General features: G+C 44.2%; 1 protein-coding gene across 2 annotated transcripts in view; it reads right to left on the bottom strand.

The window, feature by feature from the left end:
• The window catches only part of SEC14L1 (SEC14 like lipid binding 1), a 108,114-nt gene that overhangs the window by 91,247 nt on the left and 4,023 nt on the right, over positions 1-12,844 (bottom strand). Inside the window, exon 3 of one of the 2 annotated variants that reach the window (XM_054048018.1) lies at positions 3,091-3,142. The exons of the other annotated variant lie outside the window; for it this stretch is intronic. The gene's annotated coding sequence lies outside the window, so the exon portion shown is untranslated. The remainder of the gene's footprint in view (positions 1-3,090; positions 3,143-12,844) is intronic. 2 annotated transcript variants of the gene reach the window in all.

Below are 12,844 nucleotides of genomic sequence, written 5' to 3'. Positions count from 1 at the left end.
AACAGCTCACAGAAGTGTGCTTGTCTTTAGCACTCAGATGCCCGACTCTCAATGGGGTCTAAACCCAAATAAATCCGTTTTACCCTGTATAAAGCTTATACAGGGTAAACTCAAATTGTTCGCCCTCTATAACACTGATAGAGAGATATGCACAGTTGTTTGCTCCCCCAGGTATTAATACATACTCTGAGTTAATTAATAAGTAAAAAGTGATTTTATTAAATACAGAAAGTAGGATTTAAATGGTTCCAAGTAGTAACAGACAGAACAAAGTAAGTCATCAAGCAAAATAAAATAAAATAAAATGTGCAAATCTATGTCTAATCAAACTAAATACAGATCATCTCACCCTTAGAGATGCTTCAGTAAGTTTTTTCCTCAGACTGGAAACCTTCCAGGCCTGGGCACAATTCTTTCCCCTGGTACAGCTCTTGTTCCAGCTTAGGTGATAGCTAGGGGATTCTTCATGATGGCTCCTCCCTCTGTTCTCTTCCAACCCTTTATATATCTTTTGCATAAGGCGGGAACCCTTTGTCGCTCTGGGGGTCCCCCCCCCCCACTGGAAAAGCACCAGGATAAAGATGGATTCCAGTTCAGGTGACATGATCACATGTCACTGCAAGACTTCATTACCCACTTGCCAGCACACACATATACAGGAAGACTCACAGGTAAAACACAGCCATCTGCAGACCATGGTCCTGATTAATGGGAGTCATCAAGATTCCAAACCACCATTAATGGCCCACACTTTGTATAATTACAATAGGCCCTCAGAGTTGTATTTTATTTTTCTAGTTTTAGATACAAGAGTGCTACATTTATACAAATAGGATGATCACACTCGGTAGATTATAAGCTTTGTAATGATACCTTTTGCATGAGGCATATTCCAGTTACATTATATTCACTTATGTTTTTATAAAACCATATAGACTGCACAACGTCACTCTCTGCATTTTAATTTAATTTTAAATGAAGCTTCTTAAACATTTTAAAAACCTTATTTACTTTACATACAACAATAGTTTAGTTATATATTATAGACTTAAAGGAAGAGACCTTCTAAAAACATTAAAATTAGACTGGACCGGCTTCTCTGGCGGCGCTTTAGAGGGTCCAGGGCTCCCCACAGGGGAAGGAGCACCGGGCCCTTTAAATCCCTACCTGAGCCCTGCTGCCCTGAGGTAGCGGTGGCAACGCTCCCGCGGTGATTTAAAGGGCCTGGAGCTCTGCGGCAGCCGGAACCCTGGTCCCTTTAATTCGCCCGAGCCCCAGGGCTCCCAGCCACCTCTGCAGCTGGTAGCTCTGGGGTGATTTAAAGGCCCTGGGGCTCCCAGCCAGAGCTGGAGCCCCATTGCCTTTAAATCTTGAAAGGCCCCGCCTCTTCCGGTTGAGGCCATGCCCCCGCTCAGGACTCCGGCATACCAGTAAGTCCTCTAAGTTACTTTCACCCGTGGACTTGGCCCACTACTTCTGAAAGATTGCCGACCCCTGCGCTAGGTCACCTGGGTAGCAGGAGGAATCTGTTGCTGCTCAGATAAGGGAGTGTTTCCTGAAATCATCATGTGTGTATACAAAGGATAATGCCAATAGGGATAATACTAAGTAAGAGCTAACTGGGCATCTTTACAATGACAATGGTTTTGTCTTCTCTTCAAAAATAGGTGTGCGTGTGCGTGCGCATGCGTGCGGGGGGAGGGGGAGGGGAGGAGGTTATAGTGAGACAACTACATGTGTTTCCTGTCCCACTATAAAATCCTAGTTGGAGATAAGGCACCTGCAGTTTTTAGCATGAGGTAGCTAGGCAAGGTCAGCACTATACCCCCTTCCCATAGTTGATTTTATCTGGTTTCCTCATGATAAAAACTGTATTAGCTATGCTGCTGTAGACACAATTTTTTGGCGGTGAAGACAAAGCTAGTGATGGCCTGTCTTCACTAGGAAAAAAGGGGATTTTTTCGAGTTAGCTAACTCCCATTAATACCCTAGTGAAAGCAAGGCAGTTTATAGTTCTCACACAACTTGGCAGATCAAGTTAAAGCCCTCGGGGGAGCTTGGTCTTTTAACCGGATGTGCTAACTCACATGAAAGCTACAAACTGCCTTGTCTTCACTAGGAGTTTACCTTGAGTTAAGAACACACCTCTTCTCCTAGTAAAGACAACCACTATTCTAGCTGTTTATGGTCAGGAGGCCAGGTGGGGGGGAGGGGCGCTAAATGGGTTAACATGGTCATGTTTAGTGTTCTGGGTTAAAATCCTATCTTAGATTACAAAAGAAAATAAGTTTGATAACCTGATTCTAGTCTCCTACCCAAAGTCCTAGTGCATGATTAACATACCCTGTTCCAGGGATCCCTATGACCAGAATGGCAAAAGGGAAGAAGTCAAAATTGTGAACAGCGCTGTGCAAGGACACCAAACTAAAATAGCAAGGAGTGTTACAGAAACCCAGCAACAATTAGCAGAGGTGTGAGCGGCCACAAGACTGAAATAGCAATGAGAGCACTGGCAAGTGCGCAGGGACCGACCGGAATAGAAGGCTGTATATGTTACATTTGTGAATAGAGAGAGCTGTGTGTCAGCCTACGATTAGATAAACAGGACAAAAATGCTGTCAATGCACATTCCCCCTACGTATGACTGATTAGAACTAGTTCTGTCCATTTGGTGTTCATGAAATGGAGTGATTGGAAGTCAGGACCTGAATCCGTATTTATAAAGACATGACCTGTGAACACATTGCCTTTGCTACTTTCAGGACAAGCTGAAGATCTTTGCAAATGTAACTGGGACCATAACCTGTCAAAGAATAACATTCCTTCCCACAAGAGAGGCCCTTTCTCTAACAAAGCACACTTCCTCTTGGGCTCTCAGTCAGCACGTGGAATTAGTCCAAACAGATAACTCATTGCTCTGGAGACTCATGTACTAATGAGAAACTATTCTTGCCCACTCAGGAAAGAACATCTTGCTTCAAACTGAATAAACAAGTACACAGCTCTCCTTATCAAAGTACACAGAGCTTGTAGTTATAAGGAGGCTCCTTTAAACAATTAGTTGTATTTTAACCATAGCGTTTTACTTACAATATGAAGAACCACCAAAGTGGCTGAGTGTTGACCCGGTAGATGACTGGCACTGCAGAGAAAGAGATGGAGCATGTCTATAACACAGTGATTTATAGAAGCTTTAAGCACTCCACTCAGACCCAGTAAATGCTACAGGACCACATGTGAATGACAGGCAGAGCTCTCCCACTGAAAAGCATTTGACTTGCACTAAAAACTAATGGAAGATTTGTGCTGGTCTCTGAGGGGTGAATTTAGCCCTAGGTTGTGAAAGGTTAATTTACATAATACAGGCAGACTATATAGCTTGTAATTATACAGGTTAGAAAGGAAATCTGAACAACAGTGGCAGCAGGCATGGCATGCCAAGATCCAAATGTGAATTGGGGGCAGGAGGAGGAGGAGGAGTAAGAACAGTGCAAATGGGGGGAAAAAAAAGGGGAGCAAGTGGACAGAAATAAGGAGCGATGGTGACAGCCACAATGAGATGTGGCGCAAGGGGAGCCAGAGATGGAGGGGGAAAAGCGGCAGCCAATCCAAAGAGGTTGGGAGTGACTGCATTAGACCACAACAGAATCAGCTGCCTGCTTTCAGACAACTTTTAAAACAGTCCCTCTTTTTTTCCCCTCCCAAAGAAACTCAGCTCCAGGCCATTCCGCATGTAACATGGAGAATTTAACTGCATGCCAAACAAGGGACACTGGGAGAAAGGAACAAAAAGCCTTAGTGGAGACCTTAGTCCCAGTCCACAGCTGCAGCCGATGCACGTACAGCTCCACTAGGGGTAAGGAAGGAGACTTGGCTGCAGTGGGCAATGGAACAGGCCCTGTCTTCACATTCTCATGATCCCGGTCCAGCTGTGCAATGGGCTGGTTCCCTGCCAGAATTAACAACCCATGGGTTGCTCTAAGTCATGTGGCCAATTGCCCCAAGGAGTACTAGCCCTGTCCTCCTTTCCCCCAGGTACACAGAGGGGCTTGGCATGGGAGCAGTTGCACAATTTCTCCACAACAGCTAAGGATTCCCTTCCATCAAGGTGGTCTTCCAGGAGCCAGTTATGCTGGCCTTAGCGCTGCTTAGAGCCACACAAAGTAACCCCTCAGGTGGCCAGGACCTGTGTTGAAAATGGGGGAGGAATTTGTTTTTGCAGCCAGTGCTCAAGGGAGGCTTCATCTAGATTCACCCTGAGGTTTCCTTTTCTGTCTAAGCCCTTCATATGTAAACTGTCTCAAGGCAAAACGGAGGAGTCTGACTGGTTCTGTGTGACCTATCCCGACCTTGAAGCAGGCTTTTGGGTGCTCATGGTTGATCAGGGTCGATCCTCCCTCCGCCCAGCCTCTCTAAATAATAATCACTATAGAGGATAAGACATTTCTTGTTCCCAGGCTGCTACTGCAAGAACTGTCAATGGAAGTTTATTTCTAACCCAGGACAAGGCAGCTCTGGCCAATATAAAATAAACTGAATGTTAGAATAAGCCCAAGGGCTGTACTGACTCTAGTGAGCATTTTAGTTATTCAGTACAAAACTTTTTCCAAAATTGGAGCTATAGAATTTCCAAACTGCCACATCAAAGAGACCCACAGAAGCTAATGCTTCCTTATCCTGACGTACATGAAGCTAGCTTATACAGCACAACTCTCCTGTAGTTATCCAAGCACTCTATAAACATGGGAAAGCCCCTCATTCTCACCGTGCAGATGGGAAAACTGAGGCAGTGAGGTTAGGGGTATGTCTTCACTGAAGCTAGCTCAGATTCTTATGTGGATGTTGCTCCACTCCCCCATCCACACACAAAGCCCTCTCACCGAAGTGATGTGGTGCTTTCAAGCTGGCCTGGCTGGGGACGTGGGTTAGAGAATGGATTCCACTTGTGTTAGTAACCCGTCCACTTTGCAGCAAGGATGCAGGCTAAATCATTTGACTGAAGACAGTCCTCTAATGTCTTCTCACTATTCACCATATGTGCTCAGAAGGACACACGCAGTCTCCCACCATTCGCATTGTTGCTCAGTTTACTGCACAAGAACTATTGGACATGGCCTTGCAAGACCTAGAGAAACCCTACTGAGCAGTAAAGACACCCACCGTGACCCTCATAAGATTACACAGCAAGTCAACTGCAGGGTTGGGAACAGAACCCTGGTCTCCCAAGTGCCAGTCTGGTGCCAACTTTCTTTGAACTGCATATGGCTGGGGAAGTGAAGGGGGAGGAGTAGAGATAGTCACCCGATTTACCACAGGCTTTTATTCCAAGTGACATTTGCAAATAGGCTTCCCTTCAGTTAAAAAGTCAGTAAGGAGAACCACAGCCAAAGGGAGTGCTTACAGCTGGAGTGCTTAGAGCTAGTCTGGGAAGAGAATTATGTGATGGATTAATGCATTTACTTTGTGTTAATTGTATGAGATTGCCCAGCAGAACAGTTTAAGAATAAAATACACATCTCTAATACCAACACTGAGTGGCTTGCGTGTTTGGATACCCTCTTAGTCTTGGCAATAAAATATAATCTGTGATTTAAAAGGCCCTCAGCAGCTACCAGTTAGATGAAAATAAAGTGGGTAATTGATAAGCAAATCCAGGAATATCCTTCCACATAGCAGACCATGAAAGAGTGAAGCCTATTATATGGCTGAAACAGGTAGAGAGGAGAAAAGTTAGAGTTAGCGCCATTCTCTACTTCAAACAGACATAAGTCAGTTGCACAACATGCAAGGATCACTTCTGCTGGCAAGCAAGTTAGATACTTAAATATGTTCTGCAAATTACACAGCCCCGAATAAACAATTGACCCATTTTTCACAAGTCAGTTCTGCTTTCTTAGAATTAAGGATGTTTACCACTAATCCAGTTCCTGCAATTTTACATCAGTACATAAAAACAGGCCTCTGCACATTGATTGCATGGAAGTGCAGTCTCCTGAAGGTATGTATCTATTAGAGCAGTGGCTCTCAAACTTTTGTACTGGTGACCCCCTTTCACAAAGCAAGCCTCTGAGTGCGACCCCCCCTTATAAATTAAAAACACTTTTTATATATTTAACACCATTATAAATGCTGGAGGCAAAGCGCGGTTTGAGGCGGAGGTTGACAGCTCATGACCCCCCATGTAATAACCTCACAGCCCCCTGAGGGGTCCCGACCCCCAGTTTGAGAACCCCTGCATTATAGGCAAAATGGGCTATTACTACAGCAATACATCTAGTATAACGAAGTACCGTAATTCAAACACTGCATCGTATTGACAGTGGAAGTGTTGAGAGATCGGCCTGGGCAAGTCACGTCCACTCTTGGCAAGTACACCAGTGTGACCATTACAAGATAGCGAGTATCCCTTGTAAGATGCTTGTGCAAGAGCACGATCTGTTAAGTGCACACAACAACAGCTACCAATGATTTATGCTAAGGCATAGTAGGAAAATTTGAATTTGGATCTTGTAAGATGTTAATATTCCTTGCCTAGAAGCCAAGTACTATGCAGAAGGAAGCAATTTTTTTTCCTTTGAATAAAATCTACAAGAACCCATTCCAGATTCCTTACAGACAAACTGAGTAGGCCTAAGGCCCTGAACCTGCAACTTGATCCATATGGGCAGATCCTGCTGCCATGTAACGTCCCACTGACTTCTGCGAGGCATTGCATGGCCCACTTGTCCCAAGCAAGAACTGCATGATCTAACTGAGGGGTAAATTCACCACTGCCAATAGAAAATGACTTAAGTAAGGTTCAACTCAGAGCCACCTGAATACAAGCTCCAAACCAGAGTCAGCTCTAGATTTTGCAGACTATGCAAAGCCAAGTGTGGGTCCCCAGCCAGTAGCTACAAGGTGGGTTGAGATTAGTGTGGAGATAGTGGGTTTCTATAGCAGCACAAGATTGGGGTTCAGGGCACTTTTCATTGTGGGCTCCAGCTGATCTCTCAAAGTAGCTGGGTGCTGACAAGAGGCTGTTGCTGGGGAAAGGAAAATGCTGAGAGAATGAGACTGAAGCAAGGGCCACTAAGTAGCCACACACTTAGTACATGCATTAGCCTGCCCTGCTGCAGGTAGGGAGCAGTGAAGACAAGTTACAGCATAACTGAACAATGGAATAAACATGTTAATCTTCAAGCTCACCAAGTGGTACAATGTGAAAAATAACTCAGTGCGTTAGCCATTTATGTCATAAGAGTGGCAACACATTTGAGTTAATATGGCATGAAGCACCTTCTCTCCCTCCCCCGAGGTTTATTCCAGTTACAAGACTGGCCAGCACATACTGGCAGAGTGAGGCAAAAATAGTCCCTTAAGTGTTGCTTAAGGTAGAGAATTTTGGCATTGTGACCCCCTCCAGAATGCTTGTTTTACACAAATACTTATGCATAGGGCCCTACCAAATTCATGGTCCATTTTGGTCAATTTCATGGTCATTTAAAAAAAAAAATCATAGATTTCATGATTTCAGCTATTTAAATCTGAAATTTCATGGTATTGTAATTGTAGGGATCCTGACCCAAAAAGGAGTTATGGGCTGGTCTCAAGGTTTTTGTAGCGGGGGTTGCGGTACTACTACCCTTACTTCTGCGCTGTTGCTGGTGGCAGCTCTGCCTTTAGAGCTGGGGAGCGGCAGCTGCTGCTGGCCAGGAGTCCAGCTCTGAAGGCAGAGCCACCACCAGCAGCAGCACAGGAGCAAGGATGGCATTGCCACCCTTACTTTTGCGCTGGTGCCTGCAAAGCTGGACCCTCAGACAGCAGCCACCATTCTCCTGCTGCCCAGCTCTGAAGGCAGCAGCGCAGAAGTAAGAGTGACATGGTATGCTATTGCCACCCTTACTTCTGTGCTGCTGCTGGCAAGGCGCTGCCTTCAGAGCTGGGTGGCCGGAGAGCAGTGGCTGTTGGCCAGATGCCCAGCTCTGAAGGGTGTGCAAAAGTAAGGGTGGCAATACTGTGACTCCCCTAAAATAATCTTGCAACTCCCCTGCAACTCCCTTTTTGGTCAGGACCCCCAATTTGAGAAATGCTGGTCTCCTCCATGAAGTCCGTATAGTATAGGGTAAAAGCACACAAAAAAACAGATTTCACGGTCTGTGATGCATTTTTCATGGCCGTTTATTTGGTAGGGCCCTACTTATGCATTGTTGCAGGCATTCACACCTTCATTGTCATGACTCTTGCTCTGGGCAAAGCTCAATAGGTGGTGCAGAGACACAGCGACTTCCAATACAGTGCCACTATAGACAGGAAGTGCTAGTGTGACAGCTGCACAAGTGCAATTGACCCTCCAAGTGCAATCCCAGCATCCCACAATGCTCCTGCCCATCCAGCAGTGACCAATCTTACAGCTCAGAAGCACTGTTTCTGTCACCTGTCAAGTCATTCACTTAGGCCTGATCTACACGGGGGGAGCAGAGCAGCGGGGGGAAATCGATCTAAGTTACACAACTTCAGCTACATGAATAACATAGCTGAAGTCGACATACTTAGACCTACTCACCATGGTGTCTTCGCTGCGGTGAGTCGACTCTGCCTGCGCCTCCCGCGGCGGAGTACAGGAGTCAACGGGAGAGTGCTCGGGGGTCGATTTATCGTGTCTAGACTAGACACGATAAATCGATCCCCGCTGGATCGATCACTGCCCGCCGATCTGGCAGGTAGTGTAGACATACTCTTAGTAACTCACAGGGGGGAGGGGAGTGGTAGAAGGAGAGAGAAAGCAACCAAGTTGGTATTCAGCTACTTTCTATTCTGACCCTTCCCTGACCCCGCATTCAAAGAGCAAGAGCAGCAGAGGATGCGATAAAAAATACAGCTTTAAAATTTCGCTTTATGGAAGCTTCTTTTGGAAGTGTCATAAGGATTCACGTGAAAACACAGAGAGAAAGTGTTCAGCAGTCACTACATGCACACTCAACACTGCATTACATTGAAGTTTGCCATGGCTGTCCATTTGTTGCCTCAGCAGGGCTACCCTAAATGTAAATGCAGTGTTGAATGTGTGCGTACAGTGGCTGTGCAGCAATTAACTTTCTCTCCTTTGTTTGTGTGCTTGCAGGTGAACCACTAGAGGGTAATAGGTTTGGAGCAGTATTCTAACTACATAGCAGCATGTGAATTACGGCAGTGTCTGTTGCCTCAGCATAACTCACGCACTGCTACACAGAATACTACTCGCAACCTTTTATCCTCTAGTAATGCACCTGAAAACACAAAGGAGAGAAATTAATTGCATGCACAAACTCAACACTGCATTTAGGGAGGGTTGCTATGGCAGTCCGTTTGTAGCCTCAACTTATTTCGCACAATGCTATGCAGTTAGAATACTGCTCCCCACCTATTCTCCTCTAGTAATTCCACCTGCCTTGGTACAGTGTCCAGCACTCATTTGTGTTGTCCCCAACCCAGGACCAAATAATGCCTAGGGCCCACTGCATTAGATGAGGGAATGACTGGGCACTATCAATAGGCCTGGAAGGACATCCTCATTCCAACCCATACCACTCCCATCTGTAGATCAAGAGGGGGACACAAGAGAACAGTTAGTTCAGCAACAAACCACACACAACAGGGTATGATCTAAAGAGAAGAAATCAATTCAAAATAATCAGCCTCCTTGTTCCCCCAAGTTGCAACACCCAAGTTGCTCATCGTAATACCATCCAATCCTCTGGGCTGTCCATTGAGTGATCCTCCATTATAGCATCTGCAAGTATTATGGCGTAGCCCCTTCCCCTCATGATTGGTGCATGGATCCTTGAGCAGGACAGAGCCATTTGAAGTTGGAGATGGCTGCACAGAACAGATACAAATATACAGTATACCACACTGCAATTGTTCCAAGGAGATAGCCAATGATACCCATCCCAAGTACAATTAACAGCACTTGCAGGGAGTGCTATGCAGCAATGCAATGCACTGAATATTCCCAGAACAGATTGGCTAGCGTGGAGTCACTGCATTGTTGAGACTTGCACCACAGCAGTTCTCTAGCATAGACAAGGCCTTAGACCGAGTTCCCATGCCAAGTGTGAAGGATGGGCTCTCGCTCCAGACCAAATGTGATAGCCTACTAAATCTGCAGCATGTAGCTAGTACTATTTCCCTCACTATAGGGTAAGTCTCTTATTGCCACACATTTTACACAGCAGTGTAAATTAAAATTAGTACATTCAACAGACACTACTGGGTTTCTCCCTCAATAAATGCGTACAACAGACCCTCTTCCAACACTGTTTGCTTAATACTAACTCCTAAATGCACACCATGCAGTACTGTATTGTCATGTGGATTTCATTTTCAGTACAGCTGGCCCCTTACATAATCTACATTCATCCTGGACAACAGCCAATTGAGATAATAGAGAATTCCTAAACTGGAAAGTACTCCCAACCCAGCTCTCGCCCCATTGCATGCGTTTCTCATTAAAAGTCTCTGGATCTGCTCTGTTTAATTGTAATTCAGCCATTTAACATACCTTTGCACCCTCTAGTGGAGAAAACGAGAAGTGCCACATGAAGAATATATTCTCAAATTCTTGAAGTATTCCTCAAGGACAGCAAGGTTTGAATTACTTCTACAAATTCTCAAAGCACCACATCAGAGCTAGGAAGTGTCCCATTTGCCACGAGTACACTACTTCCCAAAAGTTAGCATTCCCAGAAGTGCAGAAGAAACTTGCAGAGCTGAGTACCTCTTTTGGCTTGTGCATGTTGTATGACAGGAATTTAACAAGAGTTACAGTAATCTTTTTTGAAAATTAGATTTTATTCATGTGTTTAGGCAAAGCCACATTCTACAAGTTAGAAGACTACATACAGGGATAGTCAAGCTGAAGTGATGGCATCCTGCTCCTTTATTATGGTGAAATCTTCCAATCAAATCCTCTGGAAAGAAATAATCAGGACACACAGATGAGCACAAGAACATAGTTCAAAAGGCTTCACATACAAACAGGTCAGAGCTGTGCAGAGTGCAATACGAGCAACTAAGCAAACTTAGAAAGCTTAGGGTGACATTTGCAAGTCATTGTGATTCCTTAATGAAACTGATGCAGAATTCACTAAAGGTCTTATGTGCAGATGCTCTGAAGTTCCGTTGTGAAAGATATTGAGGCAGGATTTAAAAGAGAGATGGCCTGCTCTTTGGACAAGTGCAAATGGAGCAAGTTTCACAGGAGATGAAGGTCTGATGAGCAGCTGACTGCATTTACAGAAGAGCTCTAAGACTGCTAGCAAGTACTCCCTGTACCAAAATGGCCCATTAGTTTACCACTCCGTAAACAAAGGTGGCCTAGTAACTCTCGGCCTACCTGCCACAAATACAGAATGCCTGGCTCAAGATGACGCTAGCCTAGATGAGTGCCAAGGTATGGCTGAACTCAGGCAATTTCAAGGCAAAGGTACAAATGCACCCTTCCCTCACTTTGGTTGAAGAGAATGATTTCTCGATGTTGACCAGGTGAGCTAGTCAGGCACAATACTACTGAAACCTTGTATATACTAAACTGCCTAACATAAGGACCTGCAAGTATTTTATTCATGTTAAAAACTCTTATGCTAATAACTGGCAAGTGCGATTTTACATTAACATATAGAGAAATTTTATATCAAGTTACACTAAGAATCTAAAAGTGACAGCACTCTCCTTACCCAATGCCTTTCTCTTCCCTGCTGCTGTGTATGCTCACAGATTTGTTATTTTAAAGTTTCTGACTTAAATATTTTTATACATGTTGGTCTCCAAGTTAAGTATTTACTTTGGCTTGCAAGGAAGAAAAAGCTACAACAAAACAAACCTCTCAACTGCAGCCACTAAAGAACAACTTTTATAAGTAGTTGTACCACATTGTATGCTGGGTGGAGGGGAAAATGTCTTTTAACACTTGTTTCTTATGTAGTACTCTATCTTACCTAGTATCTTTTAAATATTTAGCCAGTTGTAACTTCACTTTGGAAATGAAGAGTATGCCCAAACTTATGAGGTCTTCCACTAGTTTAGAATCCAAACCTTCCCACAACCGTATCAAATGTTGGAAGTGTGTCTTTGATTATAAAAAAATGCATTTTTTTATTGCCGTTAGTGATAAACAGATCTGCTTTATTCAGGACTCAGGTTGCTTGCTATATGCTTTTCTGTACAAGTAAACAGAACAGAAGCATGTTGGTTTGTACACCAGGGAAGAGCAGCATTTGCCAGATCAAAGGAAAGAGCCTTTTAGAGCAAGAAAACTGAACAGAGCACGTTAATCCATATAATAGTAGGCAACTAACTGCTGTCTGAGATTCCATTACACTGCCCTCTCCTGGTCAACTGGAAGCCTATAATCTTGCACTTTATTAGCCCTAATGTATATGTTTAATTCCAGTGCTTGCAACTAAAGTTCTGGATAGACATTTTTAGTTACATCTGAATAGTTACCCAGGAGGCAGTGTAGAATGATCATCTGGTTTCTAATCAGCAGAGTTTTATCTTTATACCATGGAGCACGTAGACAAGAGAGCTTAGCTATTAGTCAGTGACTGTCATAAATTAATCACAGTACATTTAAGAGAGTCAAAAGCCATTTTGCAGTTAGATGTTTCTATATTTTAGGAGTATCATTTCAGTTTTAACTAGAACGTAGTTGCAGACTTACTAGAGATGAAGCTGAGGGCACTAGAGCCTCATGTGCAGATTAGGGTGGGATTTGTGCTCCTAGATAATTTAGGCACTTTTGAAAATCCTACTGTGCTTCAGCTATTCAGAACTACAATACACATGCCTGGTGACACATTGATTAAGAAGTTATTTGAGTGAT

The sequence above is a fragment of the Malaclemys terrapin genome, chromosome 13 (genome assembly GCF_027887155.1).
Source record: "Malaclemys terrapin pileata isolate rMalTer1 chromosome 13, rMalTer1.hap1, whole genome shotgun sequence".
In the NCBI taxonomy this organism is placed as follows: Eukaryota; Metazoa; Chordata; order Testudines; family Emydidae; genus Malaclemys; species Malaclemys terrapin.
The sequence above is the reverse complement of the archived record's forward strand: the minus strand, read 5'-3'. Positions and strand labels throughout refer to the sequence as shown.